The 19,515-nt window shown below is 36.5% G+C and overlaps 1 long non-coding RNA gene across 2 annotated transcripts; it reads left to right on the forward strand.

The window, feature by feature from the left end:
* The first annotated feature begins 6,815 nt into the window (after window positions 1–6,815).
* LOC109217045 lies at window positions 6,816–10,038 on the forward strand. Of its 2 annotated transcripts, none has more exons than XR_002066591.1 (3): window positions 6,816–6,948; window positions 8,487–9,162; window positions 9,284–10,038. It is a non-coding gene; the product is annotated as an uncharacterized LOC109217045 (long non-coding RNA). The 2 variants fall into 2 exon arrangements; XR_002066592.1 differs by having other exon boundaries at window positions 9,305–10,038.
* The last annotated feature ends 9,477 nt before the right edge of the window (window positions 10,039–19,515 follow it).

Below are 19,515 nucleotides of genomic sequence, written 5' to 3' on the forward strand. Positions count from 1 at the left end.
AGAAAACCCTGGGCATCCTCGCCCTCAGCTCCACTAAATACCAGAGGCTGGAGTCTACCAAACCTCTCGAGGCGACGCTGCTCGTCCTCGGGCATAACTGAAACCCTGAACTCCTGTACTAGTACCACTGGCTGAGCTGGAGGTGCCTCTGGAGTCTGTAGTCCCTGTGCTACCTGCTCAGGTGTGCGAGCAGCGGGGGTCTGATTGCCTCCCCCGGCCTGTGAAGTAGCTGTTGGTGCTGTGGTGGCTGAAACCACCTGAGCCAGGCCTGTGCACACTGTCAAGATCTGAGCTAATGTCTCCTGAAGGCCAGGAATCACTATGGGCACAGCCGGTGCCTGAGCTGGTACTGCTGGAGCCTAATCCGGAACTGGGGCAGCTGGTGGATCAATAGGTGCTGCCCTTGCTGCTCTGCCTCAGCCACGACCACGACCGCGTCCACGGCCTCTGGTGGCCTCTGTAGGTGGCACTGGTGGTCGTCCGTCACGTCCGGTAGCTCGTGTCCTCACCATCTGTGAGAGAATAGAATAAGCAGAAATTTAGTATTCGGATCAACAAGTTCGCACGACAAGAATTTCCAAAATGTGGAATTTTTCTTAAAGGTTCTGCAGCCTCTCGAGGAGAAATACAGGAATCCCCCTACCGCTCCGCGAGACTCTACTAAACCGGCTCATGACTCGCGAGACCAAGTAACCTAGGCTCTGATACCAACTTGTCACGATCCCAACCCCGGTCGTGATGGCGCCCAACACAATGCTAGGCAAGCCCGACCATTTCAGCACTCTCAATCCCTCACATAGAGTTCGTTATCAATTAACAGGGTTCAAATACCAAATTAACATAAAACACAAGTCTGAAACAGTGGATACAATGCGCGGAAAGAACGTAATAACATCACTACAAGCCCACCGATCCGGTGGTCACGAGTCAAGAGCCTCTAATACAAGTCTGAGAAACAGCCTAAACAAAAGATAGTCTAAAATACTGAAAGTAAAGAGGATAGAGGGAGAAATCGGGTTTGCGAACGCCATGCAGCTACCTCGATGACTCCGGTGAGATCTGAACAGCAGAGATAGCTCGAACTATGCCTCAAGGATACCTGTATCTGCACACACAATTCAGGGAGTAATGTGAGTACTCCGACTCAGTGAGTAATAGCAATAAATAATGACCGACGGAAAGAAATATCGTAAAGAGCACTAAGCAGTTCTATATCAAGCAGTAAGAACATTTTAACAGCAACTAAATGAAGAAGCCAGGAAAAATCCTTTAAGCCAGTACCCAACTCATTTATTTCTCATAATAACCGAAATCATAGTATACCGCTGCGACGTGCAGCCCGATCCGTATAAATATACTGCTGCGGCGTGCAGCCCGATCCATAATATATATATACTGCTGCGGCGTGCAGCCCGATCCAATAATAATAGTCGACTGCGCTCACTGGGGGTGTGCAGACTCCGGAGGGGCTCCTACAGCCTAAGCGCTATACTGCTGCGGCGTGCAGCCCGATCTACATAATATACTACTGCGGCGTGCAACCCGATCCATATAAGTATACTGCTGCGGTGTGCAGCCCGATCCATATAAGCATACTGCTGCGGCGTGCAGCCCGATCCACATAATATATCAGTCATCCTCACTTTTGGGTTCTCAACCCCTCTCATTCAATATAAACTTCGCCCCTCGGGCATACTAAGATAAGATAGGGATTCCAACCCACATATTACTCTCATTTTGGTTTAGCTATTTCAAAGCCAGTTCATATTTTATTAAACAGTTAGAAACATGACTGAGGGTATGATTTTTAACAAGTAACATGAGGTCAATCAGTACCAATGCCCCTAAGGGTTCTACAAGTCGGCACAAGGCCCCAAACATGGCAACTAGCCCAAACTATAATGATAAAATTTAAGTCTTAGTCAAAAATACAGTAGAATCATCAATCGGGATGGACCAAGTTCAAATCCCCAGCAGTAATGGACCCCACGCTCATCATGCAGCGTGTGTCTCACCTCAACATAGCACTACGTTGTGAAATTCAGGGGTTTCAAACCCTCAAGACATCATTTATAACCATTACTCACCTCAAGCCGGCCAAAATCCTAGCTCGCTATACCCTTGCCTCGCAAATCAACCTCCCCGCGCGTCGAATCTGGCCAAAACCACAACGAATACGTTACAATAGGCTAAGGGAATATAACCCAATCGAAAAGACTCGAAAAACATTGAAATTCACGAAGTTGGCAAAACCCGAGCCCCGGGCCCACTTATCGAAAAAATCAGAAAATTAACATCACCGGATTTCTTATCTCGCCACGAATCTATGCATATCAAATTTACCAAAATCGGAGTCCATTTGACCCCTCAAATTCCATTTTGAAATACCAAATTCCCAAGCCCTAGCTTTACCCTCTTTTGATGAATTTCCACAAATTTCCATGTTAATTCTACCTTTAAATCATGTATTAAGGTCAAGGAACTCGCCTCCAATCACACCTAGTCGAAATCCCCTTCAATTTCCGTCCAATAGCTCTCAAGATTACTCAAAAATGGTGGAAATGAGACTTGGTTCGCGGATGAAATGTCTAATAAAAACCTTCTGCCCAGGCTTATTTTCCTCTATGCGAACGCGAGGGACCTCTTGCGTTCGCGATGAACAAAATCCACCTCTGCCAAAAATACCCTTTGCGAACGTGGTTGCACCCATGCGAACGCGAAGGTCTGGAACCTTAAGCTTACGCGAACGCGGACAGTACCACGCGAACGCGAAGGGCAAAAGCCCTGGAACCCAACTCCTTATACGCGAACGCGATGACTCAACACCTGATCCTTCCGCGATCGCGAGGCCCAAGACGCGAACGCGAAGGCCAAAACACTGGTCCTGAAATTCCCTTCTACGCGTTCGCGACTCACCAACGCGAACGCGAAGATCAATTCTTCTGCAACAAAATAGCTGGAAACCTGCAATCTTCAAAGGCCAAAATTGGTCCGATTGACCATCCGAAATCATCCCGAGGCCCCCGGGACCTCAACCAAAAGCACCAACCCATCTTAAAACATCATTCAAACTTGTTCCAATCATCAAAACACATCTAACAACGCTAAAATCATCAATTCTCACCGAATTCAAGCCTAAGTTTCTCAAAAACTTCCGAAATATGCATTTGATCAAAAACCCGACCAAAACACCTCCGAATGACCTGAAATTTTGCACACACATCCAAAATCACCTAACGAAGCTACAGCAACTCTTGAAATTCCATTCCGACCCTCGGATCAAAATCTCACCTATCAACCGGAATTCGCCAAAATACTAACTTCGCCAATTCAAGCCTAATTCTACACCGGACCTCCAAAATCAATTCCGATCACACTCCTAAGTCACAAATCACCATCCGAAGCTAACCAAATCACCGGAAATCACATCCGAGCCCTCTAACTCATAAGTCAACATCCGGTTGACTTTTCCAATTCAAACCTTCCTTAAAGAGACTAGGTGTCTTATTTCCATCTAAAACCAATCCAATTCAACTCACTCACTCGAGACTCTCATAATGAAACATAAGGAAGCAGAAAATGGGGGAAACGGGGCGGTAACTCACGTGACGACGGGCCGGGTCGTCACATATCCTCTCCATGTCAACATTTTTAATTGGTTGAAAATTAGATTTAAAATTATGAGATATATTGTTTGTATATTCCTTCCAACCATACCAAACAATAGTAGAAAACAAATCATCATGGTTAATTTAAAGATAGTTTAATTATATTAAAAATAATTTTTCGACCATGCTGCTTAAAAACCAACTACCTTTGTGCATTGAGCATAAAATAAAGTTTTTTCAATTTGTTTCACACATGATCTTTTTGCTTGTTTTTCACTAGTGAAAACTAGAGTCCTCCCAAAAATCATATACCCTCAACAGAGCGTAAAAATAATACCAGATAGCTTCTTATACCACTATTTAAAACATCATTAATTTTTAAAAATTATTTGAAATTTAATTAGTTTTGACAAATACTATCAAATTGAACATGTTGCTGTTGTTTTTTTTGTAGACTTTCGAGTTTAAAACTGGGATCTTTGAAGTTGGGCTTTGCAAAGGCTTATTTCATACTTGAAGTTTATAATACAAATTCTGACATGAGATTTAAAATGGGGTTTTAACACAGTTACCCACAAAAATAAAATTATTTACCCTTATCTACCCATTTGTTTTTCTACCCATAAACTAATTATATTTCTTACCCATAGTAGTTTTGTAGGGAACTTTTTCTTTATTCTCCAATTCTTTTTTATTTCTATGCTTCTTTTCTTCTTTTTTTTCTTTTTTTTTCTTTTCTGTTTTTCTTTTTTCTCGTTTTCTTCTTATTTTTTTCTTTTTTCCTTTTCTAATTTCATTTAACTTCTTTTTTTTTATATTCTTTTTCTCTTCATAATCTAATTTCATTTACCGTTTTCACTATTTTTTATTATTCTTTTTTTATACAATAAGAAAAATAATTGATATAGAAAATATTTGTTCACCTTTTTTTAATATAACTAGTACAATATACCTTTTATTTTATTTTTCTTTCTCATTTTTTAAATTTAATTATTAAACTGAAATAATATCAGTTGTCACTTGATCTAATACACTGAATATCACATTGACTGCTGTTGAGCACCATAGATTACATAATCAGATTCTAAGAATCAACATGTGATTGCCATGCAAACCTTGATCTCCTTCCCTATAAATATCAATACACACTCTACTATTAGCAGTAATACAACCAGTTATAGAGCAAGAAAATATAATCTACGGCAACCAAATCTCCATATATACTAGTTTGAATAAAAATGATAATAAAATATTAAAAAATAGAACAAAGTATAAGTAGCGAAAAAGACTTCTAGTACCATGTGATACCAATATGGTATATATATACACCAACAGAGCATATGATTTCTCTAGAATATTGCTACAACTATCTGCGACTATACTACTCTACCAAAACATTAAAGGACGTAATAAAATTATGAGAAAATAACATGCTCGTATTGCAAGCTAAATATTCGCAAAACAACTTGCTCATTTCGTATACTAAGAGGGTATATAGTTGTATGAGGTCGTTCCAACAATTGCCTATAACTATAAATACTATTAATACGCATAATTTATGTCCATCGGCACACAAAAATTCCAGCATTATTGCAACTCATGTTGATATAAATAATTTCAAAATAGAATTCACTTAAAATGCAGCTAAAACAACCAAAACAATGTTCAAACTACCATATGACACCAATATGGCATATAACTATACCAACATGGTATAGATTTTTACTAGTTAATTTCCGACAACTATATGACTATACTACTATTACATAACACACATGCATAAAGAGAAAATAAAAAAATAGTGCACCACATATTAATATAATAAAGTATTTCAAGATATTGTACTATATTACTATTATTAAAAGAAAATCAAATATTGTACCAATTAAATGCAGCTAATACAATCAAAAAATAATTCAACTAGCATATGATAACAATATAGTATATAGCTATACTAATAGGGTATATAGTTGGAATGAATTGTATATAATAATGGTATATTTGTATACTATTTGCGTATACAATACAAATTCGTCTTCTTCTCTGGTTCAACTATATTTCAACCCAAATTTCTAAAATTTACTACAAAATCTCCACCAAATTGACTAAAACTTTAGCTACAACCTCCAATCAACTTTCTAACTAACACATACAGGATCGGATCAAAACAATTAAAAACTCAAACAAAACAAGTTATGAGTTTCAAGCTTCAAGGTCCGTCAATGGTGGATTTAAATTTTTGTACAATAAATCTCCAAAAACCAGCATCAAAGGTACAATCTACACATCAAAGAACAATATTAGCTACATTTAATTGGAGACCAATGGAGTAGTGCTGGATCGATTTGATTCAGCACACCTGCTTATAATAACACACCTGCTTACTATTTTTTTTCCCTGTATGCTAACACGCAAAAGTAATACAAGATGGAATTATCTCCTAATGAAACTGCAATTTCACTAATTTGTCCTTCAACGAGTACAAAATATAAGCACCAGGCAAGTATAAAAAAACTACACTTATTACAAAAGAATATCCCATGTCCACCACTCTATATTAAAAGGTAAAGACGACGCTAACAATCTGTATTAGAAAGGAAGAAAAAAATAAAAACGAATAGCTAACCACTCCAAAGAATCTAATGTGGGCGAGCAAATAGTATTGATTGCATACGTAGGAAAAGTAAATAGTTTAGGCATGGATATTTAAGGGTAAATAGTTTGAATTTAATGAGTATAAAGTGAGATTTTCCCATTTGAAAATTAGGCTTGACAGTTGAATTTTGAACTTTGAACTCACAATTTCAATTTTAGACCTGTATGTCTAAAAGTGATTGTAAAGCGACTAAACTTCATAAATTTTGTGAATTTGGGCTATTTTCAATATAGGTCCTAAAATGGCTAATTGTGCATTTCGCCTCCAAAAGGCGACCATTATAGGGGCAAGTACACAAATAGTTATTCTCATGGATGTTAGTTAGGAATTAGCCAATACTTATTTTGCCGTGAAATTTTAAACTAAAAATTTTAACTTCAACAAAATTTAGAATATTGTTGTCCTGAGAAATTGAACTGAAAAAGTAAATTCAGAACGCACTGGCTAATTTCTAGATAGCAGCCCTTTAGAAGGGCTAATCGGTGTCATTTCTACCCATTATAGGACTGGTTCGCAGTAGCCCAATAACTACCAGAGCCTAGGGCCCAAACTCTTGTGCTGAAAGCCATACGGACTCCCGTTCCTTTAGCTTCTAGCAACCGTTTTGAGAATCCTTTAGCGCGGTGAAAACCGCTATTATTCCGACGGGTCTCTTGCCGGCTCTACTTTCCGATGTCGGAAATGGTAAGCATCTGACTCTTCTCTATCCTCTTTGCTCCAATTTACTCCCTGGAAGCCTAATTTTTCGCATTTTTGCCGGTAAATGTATTTTACAAAATCATAGTGAACTGGTTAATATCATTCTTCCTACAAACAAATAATGTTAGTTAGCATTATCATTGATCATTCGGTGAATATAATTTCGTGACATGTCAAATAATGGGCGGGAAGTACTTAAAGGCTGAAGTATAGTATATTAGTATTTTGAATTGCATTCGAGCTGCTAGGAACCTAGTATTGGCATCTTTCCTTGTCTGCCTGATAGTTGATCTTAATTTCCCGAATTTTACTTATAATCGACAATGCTTGAGATTGTGGAGGGGGTGATGCATAGCTGGGCATTAAGGAGAAGAAGACGGTTTAGAGCGTGAAATGTAGCCCTACTAGTACTTATGTGGGTGCTTTGGAGGGAAAGGAACAGAATAATAGCATTGGTGACTTAATGGTCAATGAAGTTGGGAAGAACCATGAGGTCTTAGGTTCAAATCACAATGGAGGCGAGAAATGCTGCGTGATTTCATTCCATTTGCCTAAACCTTTGTGGACAAAATTACCGCTGTACATGTTAAATTGCAAATGAAAGTCACGTAACACTACCTTAAAGTATTGTTTCGAATCTTTTCACATATTTTAATCCAAATAAATTGAACATGTGTCGGAACTCTGAAGTTGGAATATGGTGTGATGTATATGGAGAATTTCTTTTACGATCTAGAAATCTGTCTGGGACCGACAACAACCTTCAAAACTCGAGGATAATGGCTCGCCCCTCTACCCTTGGCTTCTTAAATACCAGGCTTGTTCGCATGACGTAGGGCTCGAACATGTGACCTTAGTCACAAATCCTTCAACCTTTGTCACTTGAACCAGGCCTTGAAGTGAATGAAGTGAAATATCTTATAATCAAATTTGATATAAATTAACAGCTCACCTGAAGTCAAACTTTCTGTATGTGAGATGTAAGTGTACATATATTTAAGTTTAAACTTACTGCCTAGTAGTGGAATTCGCATGTGTTCATTCTCTAGTTCTTATAAAACATTAAGTAGACAACTCAAATCAGCATTTAACATTACACATTGTGTCAATAACGTTAATGCTTTTGGTGCTGAAATTTCAGTGGTTTAACCATTAAGTGACACTCAGGACACACTCTGGACTTAAATTTTCAAGTTTATCAATATGGGTATTACACCCGTGTGGATTAACGAAGAGTAGGATGCACTGATCTTAGGCCCTGACTCACCTTCCTTGTGCGAACGGCCGAACATTGTGGAGGAAATCTTAGGTTTTCATCCATTGGATTCTCACCAATGTTTGTGTTATTCAAGCAGTCATTCTTACTCAATAGAAGTAACAGATTCATATATACCACCTAGTTGAGATTAAGGCTTAGTCTTGTTCTTACACTTAAATTAGGTCTGGTGTTTGCCGGAAGTTTTCTTTTTTAAGATTTTTTCCTATAGTAACTTATTGCTAATGATCTTAAGTCTAAATTCCAGGTAGCTGGAATAGGCCAAGGTCCCGGGATCCTCATTCTGTTGGGTCTGGATTTGTTGATGATATTTGTGGGCCTTCAGATAATTTAAATGCGGCGCAGAATACTTTTCAGGGATTTGAGTCTTCTGCTGGAGGGAGCAGTGAAGTTCAGCAGAGTGCTTACACTCAATAAAGCAGTTACCAAAATTATATTGCTCAAGGTAGCAACTCTAGCATTTGTCCTTCTCAGTATGTTGCGCAGACTCTCCAAAATGCTGCCGCCCCCGTGTCGGATCCTCTAAAAATGCACTATTTTTGGAGGATCCGACACACACCTAGGGACATTTTCGGTGAGTCCGAGCAGCGTGGATATTTTATTTGCCTTACCAGAATGTTAATCCTCATCAAGCGCCATACCGAAGCGTCAAGACGCAACAGCAGTCTTACCAGCGTATGAGTGCACAAGGTTCTTACTGCTATTGATGTTGCATGCTAAGTTCCTTTGCCAACTGATGGCAAATATTAGGCACTTTGGTACTTTAATGTAGTGTTTCATTATGTTATGTTGCTGCTATGTCAGCATGTTTAGATGGTTCGAGAGGTTTAAGATCTTGCATCATATTGAAGCTTTCTGGCATTCATGAAAAGTGACACATTCTAATCGGGCAGAGCACCATGGATTCTTCACTTCATTTCCTGGTATCCAACTTGATTTTATTATTATTATTATTATTATTATTATTATTATTATTGTTTTGGAATTTGATAATTTCCTGGTATCCAGAAAGCCACTTATATATTGTTTGAATTTACTACATAGTACTGCCTTTGGCGAATGTAGATATGCCCGTGTGACCAGAATTGCTGTATTATGGTCTTTCCTTCATTCCTGGCAAGACTGGAGGTTCATATTTGTTGGCAACCTTTATCTGCTTTGATGGTTGCAAGCATACTTGAATACTCGAGGTTAGTATGCGTTTGGCTCTAAATTTTCGTGTGTCAATTCGACAATTTTCATATCTAAATTGGATTAGATTAATTTATTCAATTAAACATAATTAAAATTTGAATCTTCATGAAATGCACTATAGGCTGCGATATTACTCATGTCTAAATAGGGGAAGTAAAAATGTCAAACATTTTGTGATTAAAAACATTAAACTAGCTGTGAGCTGTCTCTCCCTCATTTTTCTCTAACCAGCTGGGCTCAAACCTCGGGCTGTATACTGGTCCCATGGGCTAAAAACAGTGAGAAAAGGTTGGGCTGGTTGGACAGGGTCAAACCCATGTGTAACTTTAGCAGGGATGTCTGGGCCTTGCTGGCCCACGTGGAACGATTCTCTTGTGGGACAATAAATTGTTTGATATACTTGCTTAGCATTCGCTTTACAAGAATTATGTTTTAGTCCTCTTATAATTTGTTTTGACATCGAACAGCTGGGCTATCCTGATTTTCCTTCATTCCGTTCTTTCATTTGTTTCTTCATCCTGTTGCTATGATAAAGGAGACTGGTACTCTGCATTGCATTCTAATACCTTTTGAATTAATATAAGCTTGGGCATGCACTTGATTTACAGATTTATTTTAAATACACATACAATGTTATAATTCTTTTAGACTATCAGTGTATTTTACCTGTTGTGTAACCGGTTACCTGCTTTGTTTCCGTATCACTAATCCTAATTATTATAGAGAGTTACTTGGCGACATAATCGTGTTCGGTATATTTTGTATACTACAAGTTAAACCCTTGTTTTAATGGGTGGCTCATAGTTTTCCCTGATTTACCTGATTGGATTGAGATCTCGTTGAAAACGAAGTAAGTGGTGCACACAGACTGATTATAGTAGATTTGTCGACCAGTGCATGATGTCTGCCTTTTTTTTTGCGAGTTATGACTTACTTTGGTGAAGCAAATGGTGGACTATTCTTGGGTGTTTGACATACTTTTTTGAGTGGTTTTCCCAAACGGTACAGAGCAAGAACAGTGAAATGGCAATGGACTTTCTTATTGCGTTTTACACATGATGCTATTACTCTCATGTACGTAAATGAGCTTCTTTCTCTCGCCTCGTCTCCTATCTTGTCGTGTCAAAGAGTTTAGGCCAAAAAAGAAAAGGAAGTCTTTATAGGCTTGCTATTATTATGCCTACAACATTTCGATAAATTTCACGATATATATGGCCATAATAAAGTGTTTGCTGTTTTCAATTTGTCATATGCTCCACCCAGAGATTAGTGCTCTTACCCACTTGTCCACTCTATCCAGTCTCCAGAGAGAAAATTGGGTGGGTAGCTCTATTTTGGAAAAGGTTGAATTAGCATCTATCAAATACCCCTCATAAGTCTATGTGATTGCATATCCCTGCATGTTAAGATTTTGGATCATCTTCTTGTCATTTCGTGGCATTAGTTTCTTTTGCATCTCTACAGAAACTATCACTAATCTTGAATAATGCACAACATATACTGGCAATTAATTTATCCAAAATAATAGTACGTTCCAGTTTGTACCCTTAAATTGGATAGCAAAGAAGAGTTACTATTTCAATCTAGTCTATTGTTGCTTGACACATCAGGTTCGGCATATACTACAAAAACAGAATCTACATAAGATAACCATGTCTCTGTTAGGCAGTGCGATGACTATTTGATGTTTGGCTTAAGAAGAGATGGCATAATAAAACAATCACATTATAACAAGTTGTTTTTAGATAATGGTTTCATGGCCGGCAATCTTGAGAGGATATCCGGGAAATGATGGTTCAAATAAGGAATAGTATTCCAAGTGAATAAGAAAGTCACCATGAAAAAACCACTCAATTTCAGGTAATCCTTTTGTTAGAATATTGCCATTTTCGTTTGTGGCTAGTAGTGACAAAATAGATAAGAGAAAACAGTTATTCACCCATATTATCTCAGTGTTATCAAAGGCGAAAAGCGCAAAAAAGTTCTAAGGTCCGTTGCTTCTTAAAGCGCAAATAAAGCGTGAACTTTAATGAAAAAAGCGCAACTGGAGAAAAAGTAAAAATATGTATATATGTAGTCCAAGATTAATAATTATAAGCATGAATAAAAAACATTGGACAAAGAAATTAAAAAAAATAAAATTACGATAAAGTGAAAATCAATTGTTTAGTGTCGCGTTTTCAGGATTACACTCATTGACAAGGAAAAGTATGCCTTAGAGCCTTAATGCCACACTAAAGCGCCACAAAGCGAGGCAAAGCGCTCAACATGTTTTGAGCCTCGCTTCAGGGCTTAAGCGCGCTTTAAGTGCATCTTTGACAACACTAATTATTCATTAAAATTGGGTTGGATAATGAACTTTTTAAAAACGCTTGAATATGGATAAGAATCAGGGGCGGACCCACGTGGAGAGGTGAGGGGTCACTGGCACCCTATAGGTTCGGGGAAAACTATGTATATATTACTGTATATATGTCGAGGAACCCTATAATAATTTAATTGTGCCCCCCAAAACAAGTTGCTCCATCGTTGCACTGGTTCAGCCGGCTTTTAAAGTTTTGTTCGCTTGCTGCTAGACCCAGGATCGAGACCACACCACCGTTTCTTTCTTTTTTCCTTTTTTAATTGAACGATAGTTTAGTACTCCATATTTAGTAGTCAACTTGGTCTATTTATTTTTTAATTCAAACATTAATTTTGTACTAGTACATAGAAGTCACTTTTTTTTTTTTTTTTTTTTTAGATCTCTCCATCTAAGCTCCAAAATTCAACTTCTCTTCACGATTAGTTTTTCATCTACATAAAATAGTCAAAAACTCCATTGGAGATACATCTTTCTAGACTCTGAAAAGTTAATATGGAGACATAAAAATAATGATTAAAGACAGTAGGAAAGGGGGATAAAATATTTCATTAACTAGTACCATTAGTCTATAATCTTTATCTCTAACCAATTTTTATTATTATTTCATTTTAGAAAAAATAAAGACAACTAAACCCTTCTTCCTTCAACGTTTACTTTGGCAAAGTAGCAAGTATCTGTTGACTCTGCGACGTCGGTTGAGACTTTTTGGACTGCTTATAGACCTTTATTAGTCTTGATTTTGTTTAAATTTTTAAATTTTGAACATTCTTTTGGCTACAAATTCGTAATCATTAAGTTTTCAAAGAGTTGAACGCCAGACTTTATTGCAACTACTATTATTTTCATATTTACATTAAAGATAATGGTGCCCCCGTAATGTTCAAATCCTGGGTCCGCCTCTGATAAGAATTATATCCATTTAGAAAATAGATAGCCAATGAGTTTAATTTTTACCTTTGTAAAGCCTCAAATTGGGGTTCCTCAAGTTTAGGAGAATAGGAATTCTCCCAAAAGTGATCATATTCAATAAGTCATGGATAATATGGATATTCATATTATCCGCCGGTTAATCTATTTTTTATCTGTATGAAATGGGGGCCGGGTCAAATAATTTATCCGTTTATGCATCATCCGTTTTCGACCCTCTCACATTCGACCCAACCTGCCCGTTTGTCACCCCTATGGCTATTGACTTCATAGAGGAAAAAGAGAGAAAAAATGGGGTAAATCACAATTTGGCGTTTACTTATTTTCCATGAGTGGAATTCTCAGCCCTTAATTATGGATGATAGGTCTCTACTCTTCTCTAGTATGAATCTAGTTTTATCTTAGAACTCTTTTCCATTCGGTCTTTTGTATTTGTTGAAAGACGCTAATTAATAGGTTAGGTTGTAGTGTTGTACCAAAAATCCTATTTTGGAGGCTTTATCTTTTCTGGTTGCTGACACTCCTTCCACAGAGATAATTATACAATTGTGTTAGTCAACTGGTTTATGAGTGCCTTAATCTCAGCCAAACAGTGGCAGATCTAGAGGCTAAGATGTGGGTTTCTCGAGAATCCAGTAGCTTTTGTCCAGACTTTATATATGCATTACAATTTTATTAAATATTTGTAAGTATTTGATTGTAAACCCAATTATTAACTTGAGATCGCTGTAAAAGTTTATAAACTTCAAATCTTAGATCCGCGCCTTTGCAGCGAAGACCTTTAAAGAGAGCACACACATAAAGTCAATGTCAATGATTTTCCCCACGTATTGCATGGGGACTTTTATTTCGATTGTACGTGACACAAGATGGTTTCCCTAAAATTCCTCTACTTCCAAAAAATCAACATAATTAGTGGTTTGATTTCTTCAAGACCCTCATAGTATACTGGTATGGTTGTCGGTCGTGTATCAGACAGGTTGTTTACGTATATCAGTTGTATATTCACGAATTTATTTATACCTAGTTGGTGTGACAAAATATGTAAATGATCGAGTAGTGAAAAGCTATTAAACCAAATTCGGTCAATTAGCATAGGCCTTCTTTGTCTTTTTCATTTCAAGAGTGAAATGCCTGTATCTAAATATATATTTTGAGTATTAAGATATTGTGAGTTAGCCTAAGCATCTTGCTTTATCTAAGTAATTTAAAACTAATCCTCTTTTATTTAGAATTAAATCAGTTTCAGTACGATTTATTTATGTCTACTTTCTGTCTTTGGACTTATGACGACAATGTCAATATTAATAAAGTCTGGCGCCAACATTAGTTATATTGTTATAGTTGAAAATTACAAAAACACTGTAGTTGACATCATATTTGTATCCAAACACATACAGTCATTTTTTAGGTTTTTATTTCATTTCTTGTAAAATGGTTTCTTTCGTAGTTGATTATATAAAGGTTTTCAGATAACAGTACCAAATTGGTGTGAAAACTTAGTTTAGAATTCGAAAATACCATTTTCCAAAAGTAGCACTCATGCTGTTTTATTTTATATATCATTGTCATTAATATTTGGGAAGTCAAATAATTGTTACTTTTTTATAAAATAATTTTTTCTTTGAGTAGTACTATTTTTCATTTTTTTACAATATTTTTAATTAAAAATTGTGAATTATAGTGCTTTAGGTGTTTTCTAATTGTGTAATTGATTCAATAGTTGAATTAAGACCGTATTGATCTTATATAGTAGCATATAGTAAGCTTCTCGTTTGATTTAGTATTAACTATCTGTGAGTTTTATATATCGATATTGTAATCTTTTAAAGTAATAAAAAAGGTAAATCTTCATTGCCACTAATATAAGATCAATCTTTCAACGCACTTATTGCCGCCATGTGAGTCCAATAGAGTCAACGCATTAGTCTAGATTGAGTGGATTTTGGTAAGATTTTCCACTCATTATCTCAACACTTCTAAGTATGTTGGTCAGTTTCAATGCTCTTCGCTACTGTAAATTCACACCATAGTTATAAACCTATATTTAAAGAAAACGACAATTTCTTTATTTACCAGCTTTTATTAAACTAATAAAGCTAAGACACTTAAGTTTCACTTTCACCATCAACCTTTCTCCTTTCTTGTATCGGTCTTTCAGAATAGTTGAAAGTCACTTTATCGAAAATTAATTTGGATGCAATTATTTATGTCTTTGCATGATTCAAGGGGTTTCTTTAAAGTAAAGGTAAACAAATTTGTTGAAAATTAAAAAGAAACTATTTGAGGGGTTTGTCATCGGTGTAGTAGCAATTCTGTGTTGGAGTAATGTAAATGTAGCCACAGGCGTGTCCGTTTGAACTTTATATACAAATTCAAGGAGATATATGCATATAATAAGATCACACTGAATATGGTCCAGCGACTTTTAAATTTTGGATTTGACTTTTAAATGCAACAGAAAAGGTTACTTACATTAATTTTTAATACAGGTATTGCAGGACGGATTGCATTATGAAGTGATTGTCAGCCACTTAAGTTTATAATTATTATACACAGAATTGGAAGATAGCGTACGAAAAATTTCAATTCACAATAACTTGTTAAATTTAAAGGAAAGATTGTCTTAATTTAACATATTAAAAGGGCAATCTGGTGCACTAAGCTCCTGTTATGTACGAGGCCCGGGGAAGGGACCACAAATGTCTATTAATTTAGCACATTATAATGGAGATGTACATCATTATAAACCCGCCAAAATATAGTTATTTAAGTTAAGACTTTAAATGTAAAGTTATGGGAGCAAGGCTTGGTGGCGGGGGAAGGTGGTTAAAGTGATGAAGATTATGGTGGAGCACAAATCTTTAATCTTAAGCATGAGTTGAAACATATTTAATCAAGGGGATGATGATTAAGGGCCCTAGTTTGACTCCAAAAGGAGCTGTCTAATTATGGGATTAGGGATGGGAATAAGATTTAAGAACTAATTAATTCGAAGAGTCAAAACAATTTTAGAGCCCGTTTGGACATAAGAATTTTTTCACTTTTTTTCGAAACTTTATTACTTTGGCCATAAAATTTTTAATTTTCACTTGAAGATGAATTTTGGAATTTTTCGAAAATTTTAAAAACTCTAAAAATGTTATAAATAGAATTGTATTTATGGTGAATGTCCATATTTAGAGAGATTCTAGGGTTTATTACTTGGTGGCTAAGTCAACCTCTCCCTATAAATAGAGGGTTCTATTCCATTGTAAATCATCCCAAAATCAATAAGAATTCCCTCTCTCTCTTTCTCTGCAATATTGCTCTTGTTCTCTTATTATTTTATAACACGTTATCAGCACGAGACTCTACCGTCTCAAGAAGCTCTTTGAGAAGATTAAGGTAATTTTTCTCCTCTTTTTAATTATGACTGACATTATGAAAAGAAAGTTCGTTGCCCTTGAAATTTCGGGCAAGAACTATATGACATGGGTGTTGGATGCTGAAATCCATTTAGATGCCATGGGTCTTGGAGACGCCATTAAAGACAGAAATAACGCATCCACCCAAGATTGTGCTAAGGCCTTGATTTTCTTGCGCCATCACCTTGATGAAGGGTTGAAAATTGAATATCTCACAGTCAAAGATCCACTTATTTTGTGGAATGGCTTAAAAGAAAGATATGACAACTTAAAGTTGGTCACTCTCCCACAAGCACGATATGATTGGGCTCATCTGAGGCTCCAAGACTTTAAGTCTGTTTCTGAATATAATTCTGCGATGTTCAGAATTACTTCTAAGTTGAAACTCTATGGAGACACTATCACTGATTATGATATGCTTGAAAAAACGTTCACAACGTTTCATGCCTCCAATATGGTCTTGCAACAGCAGTAAAGAGAGAAAGGTTTCAAGAAGTACTCTGAGCTAATTTCTCTTCTCCTTGTGGCTGAGCGAAACAATGACTTGCTCATGAGAAATCACGAAAAGCGACCTACTGGGTCTACACCATTGCCTGAAATGGATGAGGTGTATTCCCATTATGCTAAGCGTGGAAAAGGTCGTGACTCTATTCGTAGTGGTGATCGTGGTCATGGTCGTAGCCGTGGCCGTAGCCGTAGACAAGGAAGAAATTTTCCTAGTGTTAATCATCCCCCAAAGAGAAATAACCACCAAAAATGGAAAGGGAAAGATGAGAAGCCAAAAGCAAATGGTTCAGAAACTGAATGCTATCGTTGCGGTGGAAAAGGGCATTTGGCAAATATTTGTCGTGTACCAAGACATTTGGTTGAGCTTTATCAAGCATCTCTAAAGAATAAAGGCCCTGAAGCCAATTTTGTCTCTGACAATGATTTTGACATCACCCACTTGGATGTGGCAGACTTCTTTGAGCGCCCTGATGAAAAAATAGACCACTTGATCGGTGATGGATCCGTGGTTAAAGATGATTGAGTAGTTCAATTTTTATTTGTGCCTGTTCGTAGTAGTTAATGAATAAAAATCATGTAATTATAGTTCTTTACATGAGTAGTAGTCATTAGTATCAATCAATATTATTTATTTTATGAAATAGTGTGAGTTCGTTTTGATTAAATATAGTTCTAGTATTCGTTTTAAACAATGTTTTAGTTTGCTTAGTAGTCAAGGATTAATATATTCTTTATTAGAGTAATATTATGATGTGAAAAGAAAATTTAGTTGCTGATTTGGGCTTCGGCTTTTGCTTTCTTCGCTTTACTTTATTGTTCTCCGTTTCCTTCTTGGCCTAGAGTTTCACAGCTACTCCTCTGTTATAGAAACAAACAGAGAACGCGACTAGTCACAATCTCTCTTTTAATTTTGTTAAATACGGTAAGATTATTAACTACCAATTTGTAATGATTTCGTTGATTTGATTGATTGTCGGTTATAATATCAGTTACACGTTCTTGAATGATAGCTGTTTCCTTGTACTTAGTATTTTCTTGAACTTGTATAACATTTACGCAATATAATAGTTTTACTTTCTGTTTAATGTTAGGTAAATCTATACTGTATATATGTTCGTTGATGTTTCTTTTTCTTATGACGTTCATTCTTTATTATTTCACTTGTCTTATTCAACTAAATTTGATAATACTTCACCTTTCGTGAAATTTCTTTGGACAGTAAGTACATAGAATTTTAAAGAATTTGATCTTGGCAAGTACAACTCGTACATTAGACACCCATAAAATTTGTAGTAGTTGTATTAGTCATATGAACAGTGTATTTATAATTACATTATTTTTTGTTACGTAATTATTTGTATCATAATGNGGATGGAGCACATCCATTAAGTACTCCGATGGTTATTCGATCACTTGATTTGAACAAGGATCCATTCCGACCTCAAGAAGAGAATGAAGAGCTACTTGGTCCTGAAGTACCATATCTTAGTGCAATTGGTGCACTAATGTATCTTGCCAATACTACAAGGCCTGACATAACTTTTTCAGTTAATGTCTTAGCAAGATATAGCTCTACTCCCACAAGGAGACATTGGAATGGAATCAAACACATATTGCGGTATCTAAAAGGGACTACCGATATGGGCTTATTTTATGGCAACAATTGCAGTCCCGATCTTATTGGTTATGCTGATGCTGGGTATTTATCCGATCCACACAAGGCTCGATCTCAAACAGGTTATGTGTTTACCTGTGGAGGCACTGCCGTATCTTGGCGATCGACTAAGCAATCAATTGTGGCTACTTCATCTAATCATGCTGAGATAATTGCTATTCATGAAGCAAGTCGAGAATGTGTGTGGTTGAGGTCTATAATACATCTTATTCGAGACAAATGTGGTGTGAAATGTGACAAGTTACCCACAATTTTGTATAAAGATAATGCAGCATGCATAGCTCAATTGAAGGGAGGATTCATAAAAGGAGACAGGACAAAGCACATTTCACCAAAGTTATTTTTCACACATGATCTTCAAAAGAATGGTGATATTAATGTGCAACAGATTCGTTCAAGTGATAATATGGCTGATTTGTTCACAAAATCTCTACCAACGTCAACCTTCAAGAAGCTAGTTTACAAGATCGGGATGCGAAGGCTCAAGGATGTGAATTGATGCTCTCATCAGGGGGAGTTAATGCGCGTTGCACTCTTTTTCCCTTACAAGGTTTTGTCCCACTGGGTTTTCCTTGCAAGGTTTTTAACGAGGCAACTAATAGGCGCATTTCTAAACATGTGTACTCTTTTTCCTTTTCTAGAATTTTTTTCCCATTGGGTTTTCTTTTAGTTAAGGTTTTAACGAGGCACATTATCTGTTGAATAGACATTCAGGGGGAGTGTTATAAATAGAATTCTATTTATGGTGAATGTCCATATTTAGAGAGATTCTAGGGTTTATTACTTGGTGGCTAAGTCAACCTCTCCCTATAAATAGAGGGTTCTATTCCATTGTAAATCATCCCAAAATCAATAAGAATTCCCTCTCTCTCTTTTTCTGCAATATTGCTCTTGTTCTCTTATTATTTTATAACAAAAAAGCTGTTTTTCAAAATTTTCACTCATATCACTCACAAAATTCAAAAAACAACCCAAAATTATATTCATGTCCAAGCACAACTCTAATTTTCAAATACCATTTTTACTTGAATTTTTTTTTTATTTAGAATTTTACAATTCTTATGTCCAAACGCCCACTTAGTCTTCGTGGTTGATTAGGTATGTTTGTCCCTTGTGATCTTCTCCACCTTTTTCCCTGTAAAGAGAACTAAAATGCAAAGAGGTTTGGAATGCTAGCTAGGATTTTGGAAATTTAGAAATG

The sequence above is a fragment of the Nicotiana attenuata genome, unplaced genomic scaffold (assembly GCF_001879085.1).
Source record: "Nicotiana attenuata strain UT unplaced genomic scaffold, NIATTr2, whole genome shotgun sequence".
Classification (NCBI taxonomy): Eukaryota; Viridiplantae; Streptophyta; class Magnoliopsida; order Solanales; family Solanaceae; genus Nicotiana; species Nicotiana attenuata.